Genomic DNA, 21,913 nt, shown 5'->3' with positions numbered 1-21,913 from the left:
TCCGATTTGATGTCGGCAGTGGAAATAACCAAAACGGAAAATGAGGACAGATGCATTAATGACTTCAGCGGATCTCATTCATGTGCTTTCTCCTTATTGCCTTTCAGTAAACACATCTGTTAGTGACATGAAGGGTCCTCAAAGTTCCCGTGGGAGACATTTTGTTTTGTCAATGTCATCCACACTCCGAGTGTTAGACACAAGTGCTCAAATGACTCAGTGCCACCAACCACAACACCAAACAAACAAGGAGGAGATTAACCTGTCAAGTTACCATCGAGCAAAAATTATTTAAGCCAATTAACAAAATTTAGTAAAGGGGTGGGGTGGGATAAGTAGACACCAAGGACTTCTCCAGAGAGAAATATTCCAATCATTTTTTTTCACACCATATCAGTAAATACAACAGCCTGTTATTTTTGTGGTTGACCCATATTTTCAATTTAAGATTATTTTCATACACTGTAAAAAAAGTTCTATGATCTGAATGTTTTCCACATAATGTGACAGCTTTATTTTTGTAAATGTTAGTTTTATTTTAATATTATAACCTTACAATATGTTGTAGTGGCAAACTTCAAGCTTCAGTTTCGGGGATGTTTGTTGGCTAAACAGTAATAAGAATGTAAAGTAGCTGCCAATGTGCGGTTCCGCTACTTCACTCACCCACCTGATGATATCTTCATACGTGTGTGTGTTGGTGCGTGCAATTCTTAACTGTATGGAAGGCTTTGGCGGTAATGGCGTTCCGTCTCCTGGGACACACATGATAGCTGCCACACTGATGAACTCTTTAACCTGCAGCTGAACCCTCCCTGAGGCTCGCACACTTCACCACTCATGGCAGGACTTTTTATCACCTCTCTCATTATGACCTGCATTTTAATGCACTTTGGTATGTCAGCTTGTGACTGGGGAGCGGGGGCACTTTTACCACATGGGAGGATCTAATAAAAATGTGGAGTACATCCTTTACGACTTCACTCTTGTAAAATTTTCATGACTTAATTTTCATGAAATGTTGCATTTAACTTCATCATATGAGCATGGTGAGTGGCAGGCAGACCTGTTTTTACAGAATGAGAAGTTTTCTTAAACGCACATAATTTATGACATTATTCCGATTTTCTGTGGAAGAAGTCAAGAACAAAAATTACCTTGCAGTTTTCTGAGAGTAAACTTGTAAAACTGCTATTACTATTTCGAAAAATGTTTTATTCACACAATAATAATGATTCTTGTAACTGTATGATTTTTTTTCTTTTTTCAGTGTTGTATACATACAACATTGAATTGTATACATTGTAGCACAATGTACTACAAAAAAAAATTATTTGGATTTTATAAGGTTCTAACAAAAATCGATTTGAATCAGAAAATGTATTTACAAAATGCGAGTTAATTGACCAGAACTGAACCGAATCGTTATACTTTAAAATCAAGCTCACCTCGAAATGTATATCATTTTATGAACAAAGTTATCTCACCTGAATTCAGTCTATTGTCACAAATGAGGATGGTATCAGATGCTGTGACAGCACATTGCTAAATGAGCCGGCCCCGGGCTCCGTTTGCAGGCTCATTCAAGTGGCTGATTCATGTGTGTTTTCGTGTAGTTTTTTTTTTAGTGTCGATTAGCTCATGTTCCTGTTCAACTAGCCTGACAGCAAGTTACGGCTGGGCTGAGTGGTCTAATTAGCTGTGTCCATGTCCACAAACAAAAAAAAAACCCTCTTGTCAACAGCCACTCTGCTCTCTGCAAAGCCTGCAAACATTCTCAATGTTTTTTGCCCTGTTGGGAGAAAAAATGCATTGATTTTGTTTTGTTTCTACTGGAACTTCACTGTCAGCAGTGAATCATACGGTGAGTGAGGCGAGGCTGTTGCATTTATTTGATTAGTACCAAATTGTACACTTTCGCCTTAGGCAGGAGATATTTGGATGAACATTTTACCATATAAATTAGGATTTTTTTTTTTTTAAATCAGCATGAAAAATATATCTAGGAATTTAAAATTTAGAGCTGAACAATCAAATACAGTATATGATTCATGTTTCCAAAATAAAGAGCAAATAAATAAAATAAATAAAAAATAAAGAGGGAATCCTGTACAGAATTATGCACCATCCTCCTGTGTCATGGTATATTATTTCAATGTGTAAATACAGATGTAGAGTGTGTGTGTGTGTGTGTGTGCATGTGTGTGTGTGTTTGCGTGTGTGCGGGCGTGCGTTTGTGCGTTCATGATCAGCTTGACCACTTAATGAACTTTTAACGCTACAAATGCTACACATACACACAGAGAGACACACACATGCACACAAATGGATATGCCTCAAACATGTGTGTATAGGTGCATGTGTTCCCCTCAGCAAGCAGCTTTGTCTCCCAAAGACACCAGCGGATGTTGCCTGGCGACAGGTATCAATTGTGGTGCGTTTCCTTGGAGATGGTCGAGAGGGTGGGGCATACATGAGGAAAACACAGTGCCTTGTCCCCTTCGCCCCAATCCCAAACACTGGAGTGATCAAGCGGAAAAAAATTTAATGGAAGAAGAATAGAAAAAGTTCACAAGAAGTTGCAGGATTAAAAGGTGTGTATAGCAAGACACCTCTTTGAAGGACAAACTTCCTCCTTGTCTCACCACTCAGACATCAATCAGACCATTCAAAATTGGAGGTTACCAAAATGTTTTTACTGGCTATACAGTTGCAAAGTGAAAGACGGATGTCTTGTACAGCAGCTTGGACAATAAATGTCACTCTGCATTTGCAAAGGCAGTCATTTTCAAGACCAGACAGATTTCTCCGCTAGACACATTGCTCTTCTGAGTAGTGGAAGAGCATATTTTGCAGCACAATAGTACCTAAGGACAAAAAGGTGAAGAATTCTGAGTGAATACAAATAGCACAATTGGAGTGACATTGTGTAAATCAATATATATATATATATATATATATATATATATATATATATATATATATATATATATATATATATATATATATGTTCATTCTAAGTATGTTTGTGTAACATGAACATTCTAAATGCTAAAAGTGTAAACAAATGTATTGCTTATTATTCATAAAATATATTTGCATGTGCACACACACGCACACACACATTCCCACGCACACATAAATGCACGATTATCTAGCTGTCATCATGAAGACATAATGGATCCACTCCCCTCTCCCTGCCCAAATATCCATCTCAATAAAACATAAAGCCCAGACCGCAAATCAATTCCTACCCAATTCCAAGATGAACCAGAAAGAGCATTAAGAAAATCCCAAAGAGCTCTAACAACCATCTGTGGTTTTGAATTCAAAGTGCTCATTGCGCAAAAACCATTAAATAAAAATCCACTGAACACCGATCACCAAGTGAAAAAAAAAAAAAAATCCAATCAGAAGATGGAACAAATGATTTACCAGTTTATTTGCTTTACAGTCAACCTATTCATAGTAGACTGTATATAGTGGAACGGACGCAGATTGGAATTATTTGATTAAACCCTAAAAATTCTCCCTCAATACACAAAAAATGGAAAACAAAATGATTAAAAAAATGTGGAAATGAAAACACAAATATCTGACTCTATATACTGAGAAACGTTGGGTTACAAACGATGGACGCACAAAATATCCCTGGAATGAACAAGATTGTGTTTGCTGTTCTATTTTGCATATAATAATTTCATTGGCTGATTGGCAAATTGTGATATCATAGCTGATATCTCTGCAAAGTCGAGTATTTCTTTTACACTTGTTGGGAAAACTGCAAATTGCAGGTTTACAAGTATCCCCAAACTGTTTACATTTCCCATTCCTCCATTGATACACGCCAACATCCAATACAAAATAAACATCATCATGATTCAAATATTTTGTCGATACCACTATAGGCACACACGCAGACTAGCATCCACGCAAACACATGCACGCAGTAATTAACAAGTCTTGATTGATTTGTGCAATCAGCACCTTTCCAATTGAGTGATATACGTATAAGCCACAAAGGCCTGAGACACCAGTTCTAAAAATCAAGGTGTCGAATTGTGCAAAACATACACAACTTTAGTAGAAAGTTTGAGCTCTGGCCACATAAGCCTCACCCACTTGCAGTCTATTATCGAAACACGGACGCATCGTAATGGGCTGAATGTTCTCAGCATACCTTGGCTTGGACCCAGTCGTAGCATTAACAGCTCATTAAGTGGTCAAGCTGATCACAAACGCGCGCACACACACACACACACACACACACACACACACACACACACACACACACACACACACACACACACACACACACACACACACACACAAAAGCACATTTGCTTGCACCATGGCAACACGCCATTTGATAGCAAAGGCCACACACCTATCCCATCTGAAATAGTCAATGTGTTTAGAAGAATGTTTCTTGGAAGAGGCAATAAACTGTTGCAATCTGACCTAATGGCTCATAAATACACAGGCACAGGCGCACACAAACACACACACGCACGCACACACATGCATCTAGTCCAGCCATCTACAGAAGGACATAATGCATCTACTTGTTCCTCCAAATATTGAACTGATTAAAACATAAAGTCCTGCCCGCAAATGAAGCCCAACCCAATTACGAGATGGCGCAGGAAAAAAAAAAGCATTGAGGCAACCTCAAACTGCCCTAATGACCGTTAGTGATTTGGAATCCAAAGTGCTCAATTAACATGAACATGGTATGTTTTTTTCTTTCAGGGTTTTGCACGGTTCGCAGCCAGAAATGTAATAAATGAAAGATACCAGCTGGAAAAAAAAAAAAGTTTTACGTTGTGACTGCATGGCCCTCAAAAATTGTTCATAGAAATGCAACCAGACAAGGCAGAATTGGGCTGTTTCAGGGTAGAACTGGTGCAATAAGGGCCTTTAATCAATTGTGCTTACACCAGTGCAGACGCCTGAAACCCTTCACGATGTTCGTCTGTGTCGTGTGTGGCATTTTTTCATGGCACAATTAAACAAAACAACTCAAAGGGCTGCCACGGAGAGGAACTAGGTGGAGGTAATGAAACTCAGTAGAAACTGTGAAACAAATAGCTTGTGTTTCGAAATGAGCACGTGCTGGAAGGAAATGTGATGGATGACTAAGAATCAATTGTGACATCACCACCTGAAATGAGTCCCAGGGTGCCTGAGATGTTACAGAAACAGGTACAAGAGGAAGCATGAGTGGAAAAGTTGACAGTAATATTGTCCATATGTTGAATCCTCTGTGGGAAATAATCACAGTTTAGTTTTACAATCGGGTCAAGCAAATTGTAATTCAAGGTCCACTTAAAGGCTAATTTGATGTCAAGAGGGCTTGACTAGTTGAGAGGCTACTTAGTAGGGTTAAAGATGGGGTTTGGAAACTTGTGGAGAGACAAAGATATATATATATATATATATATATATATATATATATATATATATATATATACACACACAAACGTACTGCAGGATGCACTCCCGCCCCACTCGTATGTCGCTTCTCCAATCAGAGATTCTCCAGCTGTAGTATCAAAGACAGCCCAACAGCGCAGACTGAATAAAAATGGGGCGCACTGACATTCAAGCAAAAACGGTGCTTTTACAAAAAAATGCTGCAGTCAAGGTGAACTATATTATAACTATGCCCATATTATCCGTATATGTATAATAAAGTGTTGAGGGCTAACATTTTATACGGTAATATATTATTATGAATTGTAGAAAAAGTAGTGCAAGATACGATTTGAATGAATTGGCCATTAATCTCAATATAAGAAAATAAGAATCGCTCTGATTGCTTGTTAGCTAGAAAATGCAAATGAAGGCCTTAAAGCTTGTTGCCGCATGATCAAAGAAAGGTCACACTATGGGAAGAAAAAAATGTGACCTTTCAATTCATTTTAGTGGACAGTGGTGGAGTAGTAGCTCAGTCCATGACAATTTAGCACTGCAAGGAAAATGGACATGACATTGGCTTGGAATCACATAAATTTAGATCACCAAAGAAAATGATTTGTTTTGAACAATCCGCATCATTTCAAATGATAGTAACACCATAAATGAGTGGCTACGATAGCTTCAAGGAGAAAATGGCAACTTGCATAAAAATTGGGGCGAACCACTTTTAATGAAAGAAAAATATATTAGTGATGGATATCACCATTCATTTGATTCATTAAAAGGCCTGCCACCATTTATACCAAAATCTGTTCACCTAGAAATGTTCTAAACCCAACCCTAAAGTCCATAAACCCTCAGGGCCATGTACAACTCCTGCTGAGATGAGGTTATTTGGATGGATGGAGTGCTCCCGCATGCAGGTTTGCAGGTATGGCAACCATTGATGAGAACCGCACTTCTCACCGCAGGAAATCAAATTGCAAACCAAGTGCAGAGCTACCAAGCTGGTTGATCCTGTTTTATGTGGTGATCAAAATGCAATAACACAAACAAATAATCTGAAGTAAAGCTGCAAGGTTTTTTTTTTTTTTACTCATTCACTGCCATTGACGGCTATAGAAGTCAAAGATAATTTGAACTGGTGTGAGTGAGTTAATGGGCAATTTTCAAAATGGTTTTCCAATTTTGACACCATTACACATAATACACACAATTGCATCAGCAAAAAATAAATTAAAAAAATGCAATTTTGCGTGGCCCATCTATCTGGGTCACACGGGTACAATTTGAAGTCCCTGTCCTGATACAAGAACTGGAATTATCCTCAAGTGTCTTGGTCAAACCAAATTGGTTGACTTTTTCGTGCCCTTTATCAGTAATCCGTGGTGTTAATGTTTGCCTGGTGCTGCTTTTGGGGACAGAGGTTGTGATCAGACTCCTAAAATCCAAATAGATTTTCCCATCTCAAGATTTCATTCAGACCAGAAGATGAACTTTGTCCGGATATTCTCTGTTGAGCTGTCCTCATCACTTTTTGTTTTATGCGTGTTTTTATGTCCTTGGCACCTGCTGAAATTCCACAAAAAAATTGGACGAAGTCGATAGAGGAGACTTTCCGGCTTCCCGCTGTTCATGCTGGCCTTCTCCCATGACCTTTCTTGGCACTTTTCTGAGTTTAATTTCTATATCAATTTTTTCCTTTCCCATTTCAGCACCACAACATTCAACGGCATTATGACAATCTGTTCTAGGACGCCGGGCAAACTTCAATGTGGTTGAAGTTTTAAAAGGCAATTTCCTATTGAACTCTATTTCATTTGACATTTTATCCAAAGTCCAAACCGTTACATTAGAATATCTTCACTGACAGCACAGGCAACATTTATTAGTGCTAACATACACGCACATAAATATAAGCTAAAGTTAAAAGGTTTAATTACACCGCTCAATTGGTCAACATCTTCACTCAGCAATACATTTTGTCAAACAACACAAGCAGATGGACTCAAATGCATGACCCCAGTCACAGAATATCAAAATCAAAGTCCTTGTTCAATATTAGTCAAAAAGAGCCAAAAAAGAAAGAAATTGAAGAAAATGATAAAAAAAAAAATGAAGGGAGCAACAGCTCTAAACTGCAAAATGAAAAAACAATTGGGGGGGGGGGGGGGAATACAGCACTTAATTGAATCAAATTTGCCTCTTAATATAACAGCAACATTTGACAATGAGGTGATCAATATGCTGCGACTAATTAAATTAGGAGGCTAAAAAAAAATGAAGACTTGCGAGCAAGAGGGTTCAGGTAAGGAAATAAAACGGGGGAAGCAAAATGTGAAGCGAATCTGCGTGAAGAGATTATTAGGTGGTGCGGGTACAATCCCTTTGAAAACATCAATGAACGACACTAAAAAGAGAAAGAGTGAGAAGTAATGAGGGAAATGGTTTTGGATGCTGCAGCAAATTACTAATGGAAGTGAAAATAGGCCTCGGGAATGTCTTTTGAACCAAAGTCCATTCCAAAATGTAACAGACTCAACAGACATACCTTTTTCCTTGGTAGGCTCTTGTGACAGTAGTCTTTTTTTGGGGGGGAGAAAAAAAAGTTGTCATTTTATAAGCATGAAGTCGTAATATAGCAGAATCACGAAGAAGTCGGCCAGTCCATCTCAATGGCTGATCTGGTTATGTTCCTTTTTTGTGGTTCACTCTTCCTGGAAGAGTCATATTTTAGGAATAAATATAAATAAATAATAAATATAAAAATGGCAAAAGTTATCATTTTCTGAAAAAAAGGCATCATTTTATTTTGTTCTTTTATGATCATGGGCTCTTGAGGATAAAACATTGTGAAAATTGAAAAGGTTAAAGTAATTCCGTGGCAAAAAAATAGTCTTACTCAGAAGAGACTAAAATGATCTATAATGAAGACAAAAATACCCCACTACCACTTAAGATGTTAAAGGTGGCCTGCAGAAAAGATTGGAAACGGCTACTTTTCTTTACTTGAGCATGAAAATTCAAAGAATTTCTGATTAGATTGGCCTTTTTATCGCCTAGCCTTGTCCCCGGCTGTCTATGAATCGAGTTCGGATTGCAGGCGGTGTCAGTCATTCTCAAGACATTAGTTTTAGATTACAGGAGCTGTATGCCATGATAGTGCTACAATCGTATGACACATGCTCCATTCATCAGAGTGAGGCCACCTCCAGCAAGTCCACACACTAATCATGCAGTCAAATCCCAACTCACGAAGAGAATAATGTGCAGCCTCACCGGGACAACATGATGGATGGTCTAGGAATGATGAGCAGGGTCTTTTCCATAATGTCTTGCAATGCACTTGATTTATAACCCACCGGTAAACACGCGTACCCTGGCTTGACGAGTTGCATGTCTCGTTAACGCGCTATCACTGCTACATTTTGGCTGGTTGGCTGGCTGGAAAGAAAGTTGTTCATTTTTCAAAGTTGGATCAGTGGCTGTTTGTTTGCAAATAGAGGTCATGCGTTAATTAAGGAGCTGATTCAATCTGACAATGGGCAAGATTTGATTGGCAATCAAGATGGGCTGGTTTCCAGACATATACGAGAGGAACGCACATATTCACACCTATGGATGCTTGAGGGGTTATGTTGTTGTCCATCCGTCTGTCCATCCATCCATCCATCCATCCATCCATCCGTCCGTCCATCCATTTTCTACCTCTTGTCTTCATTGTTAATTTAATTATTTGTTTTAACTATTTGACCTTAATTAACCAAATCCCAAAACAAAGCAATGAATTGACAAATACAAATAGATATTTTCACTATAATCACTGTTAATTTTATTCTTTTTCATTTGTATTTTGTTCATGTTTATTTAATTTTTTTTTTTTTTTTTTTCGTTAGTTTTTGGCAACTTTAAAAACCTTTACATGCTGGTCTCACCCTGAACCAGTTTGATCGAAAAAGAAAAATGTCATTCTACATCTGACCAGCATTTGTGAGCAAATCGTTTTGGATCCTCTTGCATCGTGTAAACACATAAAACTGTGTTTCACAGGACCAATTCTTCAGACGAATGGCTCCAGTTTAACCCACTGACACATAATTAATTCCTTCCATCTGAGGCTATGAGGAGTGAAATGGACCTCTTCTTTTCAAAGGTCCACTCTTTAAAAAGGAGTGCAAGGGATTACCCTTTTCCTCAAGCAATTCAAGTCTTCAAGCAGGTATGCAAGGGACCAATTGATGGCACTTTAACAAGCTTTTAAATAAACTGCCCTTTTCCAAGACGCCGAAGGAGTTAATCGGCATGCCTCCTGGTGCTTTTAGACTTGTCTTAAACTGTATGTTCACACGTGAATTCAATAGCTTGAATTTGATGGAACAAATTACATACGGAGATGTAATCACTCATAAACATATTTCAACAGGTTTCATAATTGCTTCAGATACATTTGATGACACCGCAAAATCGATGCATTTAACGAGAGATGGATGCAGGCTTCGTGTGTATTTCTGTTTAGTCGTAATAGATGAAAGTGGTGATGAATTATGATTTAGGAAGACTATCCAATGAATGCATATAGACATCTTATGTTAATCTGGAGTTTGATTTAGGATTGCTGCAGATGAGCGGAGTGGTGCCAGCAATGCGGGAAGGAGGGGCAAAATTATGGGTGACAGCAGAAAATAAAGCAATCACTGGGGCAGAGAGAGACTAAATTAAAAATAAGGGGGGAGTCTGGAAAATATTCAGATTTGTTGGAACGAAGAAAAACGACAATTCTATGAAGCCTTGTTGTTTGCCAGGTGCTTGTCAAAGACCATTTGGTCAATTCTAACACCATCAATTGCGCTTTGGTGGAAAAAAAAACCAATCACAGCCTTTTTAATCTAATAACAGTTGGCTGGATGTCATAATAAAATACATTCTCTTTGAATTAAACAGAACGTAAATTCAAAGCCTGTTGGGCTACATTTCAGGGTATGGCTTCATGAAAGGACAATAAAGTCCCAGCAACCTGGCGCATGATGCAATTTACAGGGAATTCATTTAAGGTGTTTCAGTCATCAGTGAAATGATGAAGCACAGTATGATAATTGTCGTCATATTGAAGCAAACAGAGAGTCGCGAACGCCACAGCTGAACCACTATTATCACATCACAGCTCTTTAACTCAACTTCCCAATTCCCGCTGCCTTTAGGCGATGATCATCCATTCCAATGAGAGGATATGCTGTTGTGTTTCTCACAGTAATATCTCGCAAATGGAGTATTTTCCCATCTTATGCCTTCCCTTGGTGCTTTTTGGCACCAAATTGTGTGCTTCTTTGCAAAGAATCCTTATAAATAATTCTAGTCCAGTCTAGCACTAAAGCCAGTTATTTTATTCTTTGACCAAGCTCATCATTTCCCAAAAGAGAGAGAACAAGACCCTGACGGGTCTGGGTTGAGAAAACAATAGCACCATTTGGGTGCATTTCAGTTTGAGATTGAAGTGAACAGAGATGGCAAAGCATTTGTTGGGCACCATGCCCGGGCAACAGCTTGACGACAGTCAATACAATAGTCAGAAGGGGGGAAAAAACAAATCGTAAAATGCTGCTATAAAGACGCAAGCTATTTGTCCGGTAAGTTACAACAACATTTACACAGTGTAGTTCATTTTAGTTACTTTGATAGGATGAAATGAAGCAGAGGGGTGCTGTTATATCTTCATCAATACGTCACACAGATTGATCAGCTGGATCGCATTGGCAGATATTTGACATTTTATGCAAAATTGATAAAGTATAATAATTTACCGATCGCTCTTTCACCGAACAACTCCCACAATTAGGATATTACAGCAAACACAATCTCGTTCACTTCAGGGACGTTCTGTGCGGCTATTAATAATTTAAGGTCTCACAGCATATACAGTCGATTTCTTTGTGTTTATTTTTTTTATTTTGGTGTTCTTGGCTGAACTTAAAAGACAGCACCTTACAGAACAATACAGTTAATAATGGCTGTCTCCATTTAGCATAAGAGCTGAAGATCTCTGTTCAAGCACTGGTCAGCACTATAAGTGATGGTTACTTGCTGAGTGTGAAGTCTCAGCAAGTGTGTATACAGCAATGGTATGGATTGACTGAGGCACTGCATTGTCACCAAGGCACTGAATTACACAATTGGTAATTGATGTCGCACATCCGTGCATGTGGAGAAAACACAAGTTCACTATCAATGGCGTAAACCCGTTCATTAATGTGACAATTATCAAGAGTGAAGTGCTTGGCTTGCTCAACTTATAGCAATAAAAAACTTACAAAGAACTCAATGTTCTCATTTCTTTTCCTCCTGTTTGTAAAAAACTACAGAAAGCTCGCAAAGAGTGAAATGCTACGTGAATACATATTCGTGACTTGGCAAGTGCGCCGTGTCATTTCCAGTGACCTGTGCTGAGTCTTGCCCCCATATTCTCAGAGCTTGCAGATCAATAGTAATTTCTTTTACCACCTTTTGACCCAATATCCTCTGTAATGCCCTCCAGGAAAGCCAGTTTATTGTCGCGTGGATGGCCTCCCTTTTATTCTCATGTTGGGATTCCAGGGGGGATTTTGCATTTCCCGCGGTGGCTGAAAAGTGGCGAAAATGGAAATGATGCAAGAAGCCATTACCCTTTTATCATGACCCCCCCCATAACACACATGCCCTCACACTGTATGTGCAGAACGGTGCAAAAATTGCAGACTATTCTGATTTGCAGACCAAATGTTTGCTCTTCATAGAGATAACATAGAAGGAAAAGCCCATCTCCTGTGATAATCATAGATCTCCACGCAGTGATGTGGAGGTGTGTGTGGAGTCAGCGTGTGGTTCTGTCTGTCAAGAGTTGTCAGCGCCTTGAAAAAGACTGAGGTCACCAGTCGATGTTAAGTCTTTTCAGGTTATTCAATATAATTGCAGTCAAGCGGCCAATATTGTCGGCTGGCCATCCACACAAATCAAACCAGGAGTGTTTTGAGATTGAAGGAGCCACAGGCAAACAATTGTTTTTATAAAGAATCCTGAGTGTTGTTGTTATTCCCTAAGGCTTTGCCGAGAATCTGTGCGTGAAATCAATAAACATTCAAAATTACAAAGGATAGCTTACTGAGTACACTGAAATTAAAAATAGTCTGCAATGTTTTCAAGTCAAGCCAAGAGAATTCGCCTGTTAGTATAAGTTGTATGACCAAACGTCTTTTTTTAAATATATTAATGTGTTCAGATCACTTCAAACAGAGCATATTAGAAAAAGAATCCTAACACACTGAACTCTAAACATAAAACATCAAATCGTTTCATGTATTTGGCAGACACAAAAGTTGAACGAACAAGCCAATTCTCTCGCACTCTCTCTTGCATTTTGAAGCTCTATTGCCACTGTGTTGATCATCTGGCCCCAGTTAAACCTTTTTCTTCTCACACGTTTCTCATCCTTGACTTTGGAATCATGTCTCAAAGGTCCAGCCATGAAGCGGGCTGTGTTTTCGCTGAAACATCAGCCAAATAGGCTCAAAGTGATCTTCCCTATCCTCCTCCATCAAATCTCAATCCCCAAAGAAGGCAAACACATAAAAGCACTTTAGCATCCGTGCAGATAATCAAAGGACTGACTTCTATTCAGGACAGTTTAGCCCAAAGTGCACTCATTATATATTTTTTTATAATGAATCATGAGATAGGTTTATTGAATTTGAAAGCCGTTATTATTTTTATAATGCATGAAACGGGGAGATTTTGCTTGCATTGTCTGGAGTCACAAAGGCGATGCACATAAAAACATGACAAAACCAAACTCTATCTAATCAAAACAACATCGGTCATCTTACAAAGTCATCGTGCCACTGCTTCTATTGGAGATCATCTCTTGATAATCTAAAGTCCCTCTGAGAAAAATACATCCAGACGCAATGCCGCAAAAAAAATGGCACAAATGACACAAAAACAATACGTGTGCTAATGTTTTCCTCTCCTTCAATGTGACACCATCCACGCACTGCAATCTGCAACACAACATGGCGACAGAGAGCATAAAAAGACCAAGAAGAGCCTGACCACATGTAACCATCTGGTTCAAATTAACTCAAATCCACAGTAACTAATAACTAAACTAATTGATTTCAACAATGAGTTGCCAATTTTCCCCCAAAAGTCACATTTGGTCATATTTGTTAAAGCTATCATTCTGATGTCACAATTGCACATGATAAGCATTTAATGAAAAAAAAAAAAAACCCCTGCCATCTCTGGTCTCACCTTGAGCCTCTAATTTGATTTGGCAAAAACCACCGCAACTGAGGAAAACCAACCAACCAGGGACAAAATGCATGGCTCAAAAATCTGTCATGCACTCAAGGGCAGACTCCAAATAGATGAATCCACAGGTCACAATGATAGTTTTGACAAATATACCAACACATGATTCTAGAAAAATAACCACACACCCATAAGTGGTAGGTCCCAATATTTTTGTTCATACATTGTACTGTATATGGCATGTTAACCTTTCACTTCTAAGGCGGAAGGAGTGATGGTGACGTCGTGTGGGTCTACGTGGGTGAAACAGGCGGGTAGGAGGACAACCAAAGCCCTACCTACAGTGTTCCCATGACACTCAGTAGACACAGAGCGGTGCACCACAAACCGTATGGTTGCCGGTTGGTGACTATCAAGATTGTGCAATACATACATCCACACACAAATACACACAAATACACGCACACCAGCTTCACTTTGGATCAACATCAAAGCTCTTCCACCCCCAACGTTCCTCCTGTTGCTGCAAGCGACATTCAACACATCATACATAACATTCCTCAACACGCTTGCATCATCCCTAATTCTGTCTGTCTTTGTTCTTCTGGTTTAAATTAAACCTCAACCTGCCGTTGCTGCCTTGGCACGCTGAGCGCCATGGCAACGTGGACATCTCTACCAGATTGTCACTATGACTTGGGTGAGAACTGCAAGAAAAAATTATTTTTTGGTACCAGTCAACAAATGCACGATAAAAATATACCTTTCGACGATGGTTCTTCCAGATGTTGTTAAAGAGGAAGTCAGGTCAAACGTTTTCTGTACAATGAGTTCCAAGAATTCCCACTAAACACAACGTTCTCAGGAATATTCCATTTGTGGAATATGACGGTTTATTGTAAAGAAACATGTTGACGTAACCCCTTTAAGGATATTCTTTCTCTGATAGTTGGTTTCTTTCAATGATAAAAGTTATAAGACGATAAACAATGTGACGTCGTTCTCTTTTCTTATCGTTTGCAAGAATTAAACACGATTATAGATGATTATAAATATGCAAGGTAGAGAAAAATTTATTTGATAGCTTTACATTCATAAATGTAGCAAGCCTTTCAGATTTTACTTTTTAAAATGAATCAACAAAATGTCTTAAAAATGCCACGGACACAATCCATAACTGCTACCATTGTTTTATTTTGTTCAAGTTTGATTAAAAGTGTACTGTCGTTCTTTATTCCTTCAACATAATTCCCCCAGTTTCTCCAAGCCTTCAAGTGTAAACGACTGAGTGCACAAAACAATCAGCTTCCAGCATACTATAAGTGTCTTCTGATTAATTCTCTAGTACTTTTGTTTCTAATGAAATGATTATTAGTCTGATTAGAACTTTTCATTTCCCTCTTTGCCTTTGTTAAATGTCTTTGCATCTGTACTGACGGGAAAAAAGGCTTTAATTCCAAAATGCCTCCAGGTTTGCCTTCATCTATGAAACCCAGGGCCCTTCGGATGCTTGTCGCCGGAAGCATTGTTGGCTTCATTGAAATGCAAACTACTGACTAGCTGCCTTTTCTTGATCTGACCTGGCCGTTCCTAAAGGAATTCATGTTAAATTAGATTTTAAGGCCATGAAGAAAGCAGTATTATTGGAAAAACAATAAACTGGATTTGGGGGGGATTTAATGCCGTGATATAAGTCTTCAACACGGTGATGTTTTAATTTTTTTTTTTGACATCCCAATTAATACTTAACTCAATAAAAACTGACTTTAAATGGCATTTTTCAACCACACATCTTTTTGAATAGGTTCTCCTTGATAAACACAAAATAACCCAAAAGTCCAAACACATATCCCAGAGTTTTTATATTTTTATGCTTAGAAGTAATCACAAGATTTCTCAAGATCTCACGCGACGTCACGCATGAAGGCAGAGAAACCCCACACAAGCATGAGGAGAACATGCAAACTCATGAGTCAAGAGCCAAACCAAGAACTCGACTGTGAGGCAGATGTGCTAACCACTAGTGCACTATGTTGCCCCAATATATGGTTTTAAAAATGATTGAACATAAAATCTATTTCGGATAAGAAAATGGTTCAACGGGGTAAATTTATTTCTGTTATCTACTTTGTTCCTTGTGCAACCTTTTTTTTGTGTGGATTCTTTTGGGGGATTTTTACCAAGAACATTCGACATTCCATTTTTCCTGATGATAATTCAGTCCTATGAAAGTGTGAAGTTATTATATGATGGCTGTCTTTGTGGGTTTTATATTGATGAATAAAGTAGGATGTTGTTTTTATAATCTCTTATCCTTGGTTCGAATCTTGCATGTTGCCATTCTCTTTCAGGTTTTTAATCAAAAGCATAACTCTGAATCTAAATTTAATCTTGATGGCCCCCATGTTACTTCAAAAGGTGGCCTCTGCACTCCGGATGGTGGCATGCCGAGCGTTTGGCAGATTTGTGTGCACAGAAATGCTCCCCTTCTTGGTTTACAGAACATTGTGCTAAATTAAAGATATTTTCAGCAGGTAATCTAAAAACTTGCTTCATGGCCAAACATCATCCATTTAATGACATTTTCACTTGGATTGTTTATCAATTATGTATGAATGCTTAGAATGCATTATATGGAATTACAAGCAAAAGAAAAAAAATCTCATGAACAACCTTTACGAAAGCCAAATGTGTTTGTCTTTCCACATTCCCGAGTCCTCTCAGCTCCATCTACGGTCCTAGATGATAAATGAACATATTCTGGTCTCCTTTTAGATGACGTGACATTTTTCATTCTTTTGAATTTGCCTGCACAGGTTCATCACTTTATTCCATGTGAAATCATAAAATTGTTAATGGCAAGGTACTTGTTCATTATTTATATATTTCCTACTGAGACTTATTGGATTTAATAAAGCCCCTACCTACCATGCAATTTGTTCGCCAGCCGTTCTGGAGGCTGTTAAGCAGCTAATGCCGTTTCAATGCCTTGAAATTGTTGGATTTTTACTAATACATGAGGATTTGTCTGGACTCGAGCCCCTCTTACACAGCGATCCTACAAAATATCTAGATCAAAGTCATAAGAGCCACTTATCCAGTGCCTTTTTTTTTGCACATTTATCGTATTTTTCCTTTTTTTTTTTTCAGTGTGATCTTTAAAACATTACAATTCAAATCATAGTGTGGTGTGAGATGTACCATGACACCAAGTACCTTCTACTGGCCAGATTTAATCCCGCTGGCCAGTAGAAGAAACCGATTTGATCAAAGCAGTGCACCAGTGCCAGAGTGACAGCCGCAGACATGATGTGCAGACAGATGGACAGACAGGTGTACAAACAGAGCAGCAGTTTGGATGGACAACCTGCCAGATGAATAGATAAACAGATGGACAGACAGAGAGGCGGGTTGGACTCATAAAACCAAAGGGAAACAGACTTATTTATAAATAGATTACAAAGCGATTGTGAACGATTGCTATCTGATGAGTCTCTTGACGCACGCTAGAATTGACACAGCGAAACACCCAGGTGGGCACGTACGAGATGTGCACGCTCAAGGGTCAGATAATCTTTTAACCATGAGGCAAATTGTGGTGTTGCTCTTGTGGCTTGCTGTTATCGTAGGTTTGAGAATATCTTCACAAGAAGCATCAAATCGCTCATAATCTTACGACAGACGGCAATATTTTGGAATTAATGTACTCGTGATGTATTATATTGCTGTTTCCACTGAATTGGAACAAGTCAAAAAAGTTTGAAATATAACCAAAAAAATACGGTTAAAATACGTCCTTAAAGTCATAGAAAACTTCATAAATTAGAACTGATGAATTTTTCAATTCTCAAGTTCATGAGTCTCAGAGGATTCATTCATGTTGAAGATAGGACTGTTGTTTTTTTGTTCGCTTCGACTTGAATGATTTTCAGTGTCACACATTGTTCAGTTTATTTTTGTATTTAAAAAAAGAGACTATTTCCATAGCTGACATTTAAAATTAAATCATTCGTCTTTATCACAACATTTTTCCCTGGTACCTGGAGCCGTAGCATCCTCACCAGAGAAAAGAATTCTGACTATGGTTCATGTCACTTCCAAAGAGCAATTTGTTTGGTAGATAAGATATGTAGGAAGAAGGACACAAGAGCTTAATGTACCAGCGAACACTGGTGACAATATTAATGAATGCAAATGAAAACAGTCACGATAGCTCGCCACTACTCACTACCTACTGTCTTCTCCTCTATTAAGGCCTGATAAATATTGCATGTTGCTCCCTTTGTCTCATCTTTATCTGCCAGCTCCTCACATTCATTAGTATGGGCAATCTATCTGGTCTGTAAATGCCAAACCATTACTCCTTTGAGCATAAACTTTATACTAGTTTTAACTACTTTTAACTATTATTATTATTATTATTGCTATTCAATATACTTACATAAGGCTCTTATTTATTTTATTTTGTTAGTTTTCATATATAGCATGTTTATTTGAAACAGCTATACTTGTTTTAATCGAAGCATATTATTTAATAGTGAAATATATATAGAAATCATGTTTTTGTAGCCAACTTCTTCCCACTCCTTTTGAACATGTAATTTGTTATGAATGATAATAACTACTACTTTTTCTAAATTCTAAATGTTTAGCTTTATCTTGTAATGTGTTTATAGGTTCAATAAAATAAATTATTGATCATTCCATTTTTCAAATTACAATGTTGGTATTAGTCAAGATAATTTGGTGACCACTGTAAGTGGTGGAGAGATACTCTCATAATCCATTCACTGAAAAAGACAATGTGTGGCCAGTTCACATTGGCTTCAAAATGAAAAGAATCACAAAACTAAACCATACAAAGGATAATTTAATTCCATAAAATTATGGTGTAATTGAGCCAGCACCAAAAAAATGGGTACACACAGTGAGTGAGGAGTGCTCGATCACACTCTTTGTTCGTGTTTTCTATTATTAAGAGCACAAGCATAACAAACCAGATGAAAAGTCAACATTGTTACTGTGCGTCTTTCAGCACCACAGAGGTGTGGAAAGCATCGAGAAGAGAGAGCTAGCGAGAGATGCTGTCTATTTCAGTACTACATGAAAACAGTGGAACCTAAATACTCAAATACAATCTATTTAGGGAATCTCATCAAAAACTATTTATTGCAATAAGACGTTCTAATTCACATTGACGTCTCGCTTCTTAGCGTCTACTTTAAATGTGTTGATGTCATTAATTTGTTTTTTAATTTTGTGCACTATTACAGTAATCACGTTCACACACTGCCTCGTTTTATTTTAGTTTTCTCATGTAAGCTTGCTTTTCATGCAGGGAACTTAATGTACTAGCACTACAGGGACTGCAACATGGCTGCCTCCATCAGCTGTGACTGAGGCAACTGGTGTTTTTATTTCTTCTTTCTACAGTCAAAATAGTTCATCATTAATAATAAGGCATTTTCCATTCTTATTTCTTGCCACATGTAAACAGCATCCTTAAAAACGCCAGCTTCTCGACAAACTGAGAACAGCAAGCATGAATATGTGTATACCTCGTCAATCTGACGCATAATTGCCATAATTACATAATCGTATGACTCTGATAGGCTTTAATAAAAGATGAGATGTGGGGGTAACACGTGGCGGTGGCTTGCAATCACAGTTCTACGGCATGAAAGAACACACGCACACACACACACACACACACACACACACACACACACACACACACACGCACACACTCGCACACACTCGCACACACACGTTCATGTATATAATCGGCCACCCCAGGTTGGTTTCCCACATGCAGCCAATTAATTTGAAATTGGAGAGCTTTGCCGTTCGAGTCAGTCAGTTGCTTCTCCAAGGAGATTTTGAATAAGCTCAAAGAAATCTGTTGAGTGTAGGGTTTAATTGCAAAAGCCAGCACTCCCCTGTTTATTCAATTTGGAAAAACTAATGGGACGCCAACAGGAAATGAAATGTCATGAAAATGAGGAGTTTCTGGTAGGCTTTGTATCTTTCCACTTGATATTCCTGTTTTTCATGTTCAAACTCATGTACAAGTTAACAAATCATCCCACACTGCAAAAGATGCCAAAAAAGACTATTCATAACTTACCTCTTATGAACACTCATGGGGTGAGCCAGCAATGTGTGAGTCTGCGAGTGTGTTACTAATAATTGCCACTCCGTCACACCCTTTTGTCACTGATTGGTTGTTTTTTTTTGTAATTGGGTGTCGTGGTTTCCTGTATGTCAAACAGGAGGCACAAGATGGGGCCAGAGATTGGCTGATTTTCCTCATAACAATACTATTATCAAGTCACAATAGGGTTTTAATGTTTATATTTTTTTTAAACTACCTTTTAAGTATTATTTCTTGCAACTATTTTGCACTTCTGATTTCAGGGACAATTGTTTTATATGCTTATATAAGTATTTGAATTTCATAGTTACACCGGCCCTCTGAGAGAGGCAATAACTATTATGTGGCCCGCTACACAAATGAGTTTAACAGCCCTGCCTACAGTTTATGTGTAGATTTCTCGTGAACGACAGATAATATCTTCAAAGATACTGTCTCAAATGTGTGTAAACAGAGCAGCTTATTTGACCCCGTCCAGAACCGTAGCTTATTGTCCAATAGAATATGGAATCCTGATGATTATTTCTATGAAATATATAAAACCAACATTGAGCAGCAGGGATACGCGTGTGCATAATACATGAAAACAAAAGGCTGTTGTTGGTCTTGTAGTAACTTGAACTTTATCCATAACCCGCAAAACATATAAAAACAAGTTTGAATTTGAGCTCTAAGGCTCCAGTACCTGTGGTCCATTAACAGGTGCACGCAGTGTTTTAGCATTGCTCGGTCACCATGTTGGAGAAGTCAATATTTGCGGCAATTAAACAAAAGCAGGAAGAGATTAGCAAGTGGAGAGTCATGGTACAGCTAATGACACCATAAAGGGCTCATCTGCCATTCCCAAAACAAATATATGCAAGGGTGTACAGTACACTGTCTTCATTGTATATCATCATGCAAAGATGCTGCAGGCACACACGTCAAATGAACTTTCGGGCAAGAGGCCACGCTGCGGTGTTTCGATCGTCTTCAGACGGCCGTTGCGACCACAGCGCTTGTCCCTTGGCTCTGGCTGCCACTTCCTGTTTGGGTCACTTGGCTCTGATTTAGTTCAATTGGCAGTCTGGTTGAGGAAAGGGACTCTCTTCGCAGTCACATGACCAAGGAGGACAGAAGGTCGGGGTGGGGGTGATAAAATTTTTATTTTTCAATTCTGCGTTATTAATATTTAAGACAGGACAGAGCAGGTTTTTATTAGCTGACAACTCAAGGTGAGGCATACCAGGATGAATTAGGGACACACTGAAAAGAAAAACATACTACAAGAATAAAACTTCCCACTGATCAGCTTTATTCTTAATACAGTTTAGAAATAAAATATTCATGTAACAAATGTTGGAATTTATTGTTATTAGAACTTAAATCTCTTATTATCTTTTCCCTTAAGTAACTTTATTCTGGAATCAATACAATTATTTTTCTTGTGATTTTACAAGTTTTCTTTACCCTGGTGACAGTAACTTGAATAATTCTGCAACACATTTTTGTTAAATAATCCATTGTTTTGTTTTGTATCCGAAATAATATGATGAGAAGATTTCAGATTTACTCGGTTTCACCCTCAACGGCTCTCTGAGGAAAGTCATGAACTACAAACTGGCCCGCTACAAAGGTTTGCCACCCAGGTTCTAAACCAATCAGTAGCTCATCCTTTAACTGTTTCCATCTGTACTGGGCTGTACTGGGTACTTCAAAATTTGAATTTAAAATTTGTTCCAACACAGCATTTATGATTGGTGTAAAGTTTAATGAAGACATCAAGGACTTGTTTTAAAATGGGAAAATGCACAGTATACTGCATTTACGGTGGAGGTTGGACTGTCAACACACAAAATAGAAAAAAAATAGAATTGAGTGGACCAAGCAAAGAAAAAAAGACCAGAGTCTGCTGTAATACTGGCAAATGAAAGTGATGAAAGAAAAGCGATAGTGGATACGCTCGCTAATCATGCTTATACACTCTGATAGAGGCTACATTTGTTTTCCCTCTATTTTTTATATTTGTTCAATCATGTTGTGCTGGTCAGCATAATTACTGAAACTTTAACAGACTTT

The 21,913-nt window shown here is 38.2% G+C and overlaps 1 protein-coding gene across 1 annotated transcript in view; it reads right to left on the bottom strand.

Moving 5' to 3' along the window:
- Nucleotides 1-19,872, bottom strand: part of kcnh3 (potassium voltage-gated channel, subfamily H (eag-related), member 3) — a 47,029-nt gene extending 27,157 nt beyond the window's left edge. Inside the window, exon 1 of the mRNA XM_085920394.1 lies at nt 19,829-19,872. The gene's annotated coding sequence lies outside the window, so the exon portion shown is untranslated. The remainder of the gene's footprint in view (nt 1-19,828) is intronic.
- Nucleotides 19,873-21,913: the final 2,041 nt, after the last annotated feature.

This window comes from Syngnathus leptorhynchus, chromosome 9, assembly GCF_054491065.1.
Source record: "Syngnathus leptorhynchus isolate UIUO chromosome 9, UIUO_Slep, whole genome shotgun sequence".
Taxonomy (NCBI): domain Eukaryota; kingdom Metazoa; phylum Chordata; class Actinopteri; order Syngnathiformes; family Syngnathidae; genus Syngnathus; species Syngnathus leptorhynchus.
This window is presented reverse-complemented; position numbering and strand designations above follow the sequence as displayed.